General features: G+C 39.0%; 1 pseudogene; it reads right to left on the minus strand.

The window, feature by feature from the left end:
• Positions 1–368: 368 nt before the first annotated feature.
• LOC115694077 (uncharacterized) lies at positions 369–1,558 on the minus strand (annotated as a pseudogene).
• Between the last annotated feature and the right edge of the window lie 5,553 nt (positions 1,559–7,111).

Raw genomic sequence — 7,111 nt, forward strand, 5'->3', positions numbered from 1 at the left:
CTTCATTGCTAGCTTCAACTGACCACGTGATGGGTTTGAAGACTTTGCATGAATTTTAGCCTATTCACCTAACTAGGTGAATTTTCAGTGATTCTCGCGAATTTGCGGTGCGCTTGAAAAATTATAATTATTGAAATCCATTTATTTTGCCGAAAATCACATATTTAGGCATCAACTAATCATATTATCTTATATTTGGACCAATTATGACGTAAATGTGAGTTCTCATGGAATGCAAATGTTGCACATATTGTCGAAAATTACAAGGCTGTTTGTATGTTACTTCTGGTTTTTTCTCATTCGAACTCTATGATTACATACATTGTTTGGAAAGAAGCTATTGGCGAACTCGAGTGGCAGTGGTCAGTTTATTTACTCCAGTTCTCTTCAAGCCTCTCGATTGTAGCACCCCCACCAGTCCTGGCCTCTCCCCTTTGATCCATGCCATGAGAAGTAGCCAAACTCCATTTGCTTTCTCCATTAGCTTCAAATGGGGCCAGCCTGCAAACAAGAACACGGTACCCCAAAATAGAATGTCTAGTCACACAACAAAAAACAAAAACAAAAAGAAGAGTATGGTCTTGTTACACATTTTCATGTCAAGTTTCAGTTTGAGCCTCGTGAAAAGCAGTAGTGTTTGCATGTCCGACATACAATCATGAAAGCAGCAAAATTCTGAGATCATTCAGCTAAGATATTTTTTTGTACCCCTTCCAACGTCTTGCTTCTTGGCTAACTAATCTCACTCTTGATCAGGAAATCGCGTTGACTATAAAGAAACTCAGAATATGAGCAAGCTTTTATTGGAGTTTTTCTGACCCAGTGTTAATCTCATACTTACCAAGAGGAAAGCAAACTGCAGCTCCAAGAGCTGCACCGGGAGCGACATTCCTTGCACGCCACTATAGTGATCCTGGTACTAACACAAACTAAAGTTCAGAAAAGAAACTCTTTTTTCCGTTTAGCGTGAGTTATTAACGGAATATTAAATTGTGATACATTGATTTCGTAAGCTACAGCATAACGGTTAATAGACAATATCTCAAGCATATGAAGTAATGCCTTACAGATCAAACCAAAGGTTGCAGCAGTGGCCGAAGCAGCTCCAGCTACATTAAAAACATCATGAACTCCTCGTTTCTTAGCTAGCAAATTTTGTAGACCATAAAACGCAGCAGTAAATGTCCCTAGGCACACTATACAACGATGGAGCCACTTGTCACTCACTTGAATGAATGTTTTCACGAAATATTATCATGTAGACTACTAATAGATCAGCATACATTATTCATCCGGAAAATCTTCTTGTACTGTTTACCAAGAGCATTTTTCAGCTTCGAGACGTAACGTACATCAAGGAAAAAGATATCGTAATCTTTCCCGTAAAAGAAAGGCAAAAGTGAAGAACTTCAGTGAAAGGAGAAATCAATTTATTGCGGGGGCAGTTTGAGTATTTCCATCGGTGACCATGCACCTGAACTAGTTTGTCTTCACTCAGAGCTGACAAGCTAACCAAAACAGGTAACCTTCCAACAAACTCTGGAATAAGGCCGGCCATACGCATTGGAATTACCCCTTTCTACCTGCATTGCCATGAATAGGGATGGCAATGAGATCACCACTTCCAACAAACTCTCAAATATTCAAACATTTGGGATCATCTCATGAATTTTGAGTTGAAAGTAGGAGGCACACGAGAGCACTTCAAACCCACAAAAACAGGAGACTCACACTGCCTCTTGGGAAGAAGCACCAAACTACCAAAGGCCTTTGGGTGACTAGGTATGGCAATTTAACTCAGCCAGCATATGTCCGCATTGCCTGCCCCAAAAAATTGTCATCCCACTACTACTTGACAATCAATTTTTTTACCTTTTCAAGGATTAGAATAATTGTACGATAGTTATATCTAAATAAATGTTTGAATTAAGTTTAAGATAAATGTGGGGTGATATCAAAAGAGGACAGCAAAACCTGAATGTCCCGCGGGGGTGGGAATGGGGCCTACCAAGCTGGCGGATATCAAGCCTCCTCAATTATTGCGAGGAGGGGATGGGGAATGCAAGCCCTACTGCCGCCCCGCCCCATTGCCATCACTATGGATGACTCTCGCATCATTCCACTCAATTATTAATCAATAAGAGTATCACAGAAACACAAAGTATTGATGGTAGAAACAGAAAATCCCGTTTACCCATATATCATCTCTAGGCAGATGCTTTGGGGCTCCTTTATGAGTACTATTCACTACATGAGAATGAGAACATAGTCCTTATGTATAGATGAACTGGAAAATGTAGCCTTGGTGCTAGGAAAACAGAATAGAGAATTGCAACCACCGAAGAAGATCATGAATGCAAAAGAGAAGTACTTCTTTTGTTCTAGTTTAAAAAGATCTGTAACAATTTGAGGTTATCATAAACAGAAAATGGCATAATCAGCCCTTTTGATAGTTGATGTATCACAAAAGGCGTTCAAGCTCGATGTACGAAAAATCACACCTCCACACCTATACAGGCCAAAAGACTTCCAAACATAACAGATACAAATCAAGTTGGAGATAGAAACATAAGTGGACTACTTCTAAATAAAGCCCGAGGATGTAAGTAAGTTTCACAAGAAACAAAAGGCTATTCAAGTATTGTAAAGAACTGACAATTATGCCCTTTCCTTTAAAAGTCTACCGAAGGAATTTTATGTTAATTTACCGTGCATTGTATGTTTTAAAAGTTTTGTTTTGAGTTAAATAAAATTCGAATTGCGCGAGGCGTAAAATTTGAAAAAAAAAACTGCAAAAAGTTAAAAGTGAACATCGTTCCAAACAAACCCAAAGATGTTAATGAGAAAAAAACATTAGACAATAGCTATCACAAAGTTGTTTTCGTTTTCTCTCCTTTAATTAAGAGATATTATACTTGATTTCTAGAATTGGCAACGCTTATCTAAAAGTAAAAGAAGAAGAAATGGCAATTCTTTTACCGGAGAAAAAAGGAAAGAATATAAAATGTAATATGGAAACATAAAAAAAAGGAAAAGAAAAAAGATAGCGTAGCAATTCTTTTCCCATAGCAGCGTCCGCAAAAAAGAAAACTTCGATAAAAGTTTTTTCTCTTTGTTCTTTTTCGTTCTTTAGCTAGTTAATTTCAATTTTATCTAGACAATATGTAATCTAAGTCGAAGAGTATCTGGAGAGGCCGTGACATCCGAGCAAGCTGACGCCATATTCGCGCAGAGTTTCAGGATCCGTTTGGGAAGAAGCTATCAGGCGCACCCGGTGTAGTTGGTCCAATGTAAATCATCCGTTAGACCATGTGAGTCTTGCATGGCCATAAAGTCCGACAAATCACACGCGTTAGGCCCATGGTGCACTTGATAATTTTGCCCATTCAATGTCGTTTTCGTCCTCAGTGTCGACTATCCTCACGGACCTGTCGGCCTTCTCCCTATCTTTGGGTCCTTTTGCGGCACATCAAATCCCCTTTCCTTAGATTTCCCGTGTTTTGATTTTAATTAACATGAAACAAGAGAATAGCCGGGTCAATTAGGATCTCTTAGAATATCGCAACTATTTATCCGACACGTCACCTGATTTACCCTTCTTAGAGCACATACCACCAATTTTCATTTATCTATTTTCGCCGTGTTAACCATGTCCACAATAACAATAAAAATAATTATATTACAGCCACACGTGTCTAAATAAGATCAGTTTTCACGAGATTCACGCCATGAGAATAATAGAATAAACATAACACAATCACCCCGAAAGCAAATTTGAGTATAAAAGATCGAGCTGGGAGTTAATTTCTTATTTTGTGAATCAATTATCCTTATCGGAAATATCAACACGAGGACTTTGTTATAAGAAAATACAAGAACGATGTAACATGGATTTATCGTATGACAATTTCTCATTTTCAAAGGTTCATCGGTCAATTTCGCTCCCTCGTCAAAGTTTTGGACTCTTGTTGGAGGTAATAATAGTAAGTCAACAAAGTTACTTTTAGAAGCTCCTTAAAAAAATCCGAAATTCAACCGCCATTTATAATGAGTGTGCTGAGCTGCGGGATTTTTGTCTTTCTTGTAAACCCTTCATTACGGTCTTCTCCGCCGGTCAAAGTTTGACTTGCGAGTAAATGACAATATCGAGCTCCCGCTGCCGTTGCTCAACTATGGGGTGCGGCGGCCGGCCACAGTAATGCGTATGTGCCTGCTTGCGGATTTGGGCGTCACCTCGTCTCGCTGCTCGATATCCCCTCCAGCTTCGCCTCCAGCTCCGTCTTCCCCCACAGCTTCGGCTTGTTCGAGCTTGAGCTCCCCTGCCACCTATACCGGTGGTCATGCAAAGATATTCAATACCACGAAAAATCAATCAAAGAAATACCCAAATAAAATACAACAATATTAACATAAATAAAGAGCAATAAATAAAACTATAACCATATTGGGAAAAAATATAACATGGCATTATTGTTAGGCCCGAGAATAGGACCCCATGAGCTATGTCTAAAGTTAAACATGCAGTCACCCTAAGCTAATGAATGCTCACTTTCTAAAACTAAATATGATGATGATGATGGAATATCAAGCAAGATAGAATACGATTAAGCATTAGCTACACCAAGCCCTAAGGTGCAATTCAATATGGTCCACCAACATTGTAAGCATAGAGCGGTGGGCCGCCGTCCAGCCACCGGAGAGGGTGGTCGGACCCCTGTCGAGCTTAGGCGACTAAATTGCTGCTACCATTTTTGTATATTAAGCTTCTCTTCTTCTACTCGACATTCTAAGGCTTCTTCCCTATATTCAACACCATCATCTTCTATTCTCGAGAAGGAGCTATCCCTGAGCATATACAAACACACAAGAAGGAGGGAGGGAGGGAGGGAGGGAGAGCTCGCAGCGAGGGCTCCCACTTCTAATGCCCCTTTCAAGTCCTTGAGATGAACGATAGTCTCGAATTATTGTGTCCCAAATGTGACTTTTGTGGAAAAGCCAAAGTTTTGGCCATTTGCCACTTTTTTGGGGGAAAGCCAAAGTCCTTGAGACGAACGAAAGGTGCCTGGCACACGGCGGCAAGGATCGTAACCTTGCCTATACCAAGGCCGGGCTTCCCCTCCCCCTTCTCTCTCTCTCTAGGTTTGTGATTTTTAAAATTTTTCTTTTCAAGCACGTTGGTATATACTTGTTTTTTTTTCTATGTCAACGTTGGATAGAAAAAGGAGTATTTACGTGGCACTGACGTGGACGACCAAGTCAACAATCCGAATATTTGACTAAAGGATTAATATGAACAAACAAACATATAATTCAAGGATATGATTGTACTAAAAGAAAGTCTAGGGATATTGCATAGGTGAAAAAAAAGTTTAAGAATTCATAATGGCTTTATCCCTCTTAACTAGGTGAAATTTTGGTTGCCTGAACTTGAGTACGGCCCTATTTCTGGCTAGAAATAGAAAAATCTATTTTTATTCCCCAAGCGAGTTTTTAAGCAAAAAACAACGTTTGATAAATGATACAAAATTTATGTTCCTAGAATAGATCTTAAATTTATGTTCTCGGAGGCCAGCAGGCGGCGGACTGGGTGGCGGAGGTGGACAGCCAGCGAATGACGGCGAGTGGTGGTGACGAGCAGTCGACGAGCGACAACGGGCAGGCGGCAACAGACAGCCAGTAGGCGGGTGGCGGCAGGGGAATGGCGGTGGGCGGCGAAGGCGAGCAATAAAAAAGAATTGTTATTTTTGTTTCTATTCCAGAAATAGAAAAGTGTAAAGTTTTAACTTTTTATGTTTTGTTCCAAACCTATTTCTGGGCTACAAATTTGTCCCGGAAATAGAAAAATGAAATTAATTTACCAAACAGATTTCTGTTCCAAAATTGTTCTCGGGAACAAAAAAATATAAAAATAGGAAAATTAGAATAGTTCTTATTCGCGCCCTTAGCTACTTCCAAACAACTAACGGGATGACCAAAAATTCAGACCGGCCCGATCCGGAATTCAAAAGCCCGAAATGGTCAACCCAGTCTTTGGGCTTTTTTTTATTTTCTATTCAGGCCGGGCTTAAAATTCGGGCTTCACACGGCAGATCTTGAATGGCCCCGACTGGCCTGAAAGTTTTAGTATGTTTATTAATATTTGTGAGAAAAAAAGTTATGAAAACCCACTTTTTTATTTTCAGAAAGGTCCGACCAAAAGAAAAATTTCAGAAGGGGGAAAAAAATTTGATTCTTACTATCTACTTGAACTCTTGAAATAAGGAAAAAAATATTTTGGAAAAGATTAGTCTTTATAAAAGTAAGTAACCCAAATTAAAATTAAGTAGGCCTTCCCAAATTGCATCTAACGTAGGTATTAGGTATAAAATAACACACTCAATTTGCAATAATATTTTAAAAAATTTTGATTGGAATAATCAAATAAAAAATATATGTACCATAAATCCAATTGCGTCACTTTTGTGTATAAGCATTTAAGGAGCTCTCTCGCTGGTTTATAATTTCTCATTGGTGCTTAGTAAGTCATGTATTTGCTTAAATACATGGTGGTCTCCTAATTAAGTCATTATATACTTCTTTAAGAAGGTTCTATTTGCAGGGAAGGCACATGATGTAAAACTGAAAATCATGATCCGCCCAACCCGATCGAGCTTATATAATTTCCTTTTCATTTCTCCAGATTTTACTATTACTATGACTACCAACTCTACTGGAGGATCTAATGGGACATTAAGGTTGTCAAAAAATCGACCTTTTACGTCCACTAAGGTTATAAGAATTACTGATGACTTTACAACAGTGATTGAGAGGGAGGATTTCGGAAAGTTTACTTTGGCGGCCTCGACAATGGCACTCAAGTCGCGGTAAAAATGTTATCTCGATAATCAAAGCAAGGCTCCAAGGAGTTTCATGCAGAGGTTTGAAACAATAGTGCCACTAAAATCAATGTGTCATGTTTTGGATTTTTTGGGTGTTCTACTCATAGCAAGCTCATATACCTTGATGTGCAGGCACAATTCGTGATGTTCATCATAGAAATCCGGTTTCACTTATCGAATATTGTGAAAATTTTGAAAACATGGCACTATTTTACGAATTCATGTTCAATGGA

This window comes from Syzygium oleosum, unplaced genomic scaffold, assembly GCF_021117445.2.
Source record: "Syzygium oleosum isolate NSW1041296 unplaced genomic scaffold, Sole_v2.1 Sole_v2.47, whole genome shotgun sequence".
Taxonomy (NCBI): Eukaryota; Viridiplantae; Streptophyta; class Magnoliopsida; order Myrtales; family Myrtaceae; genus Syzygium; species Syzygium oleosum.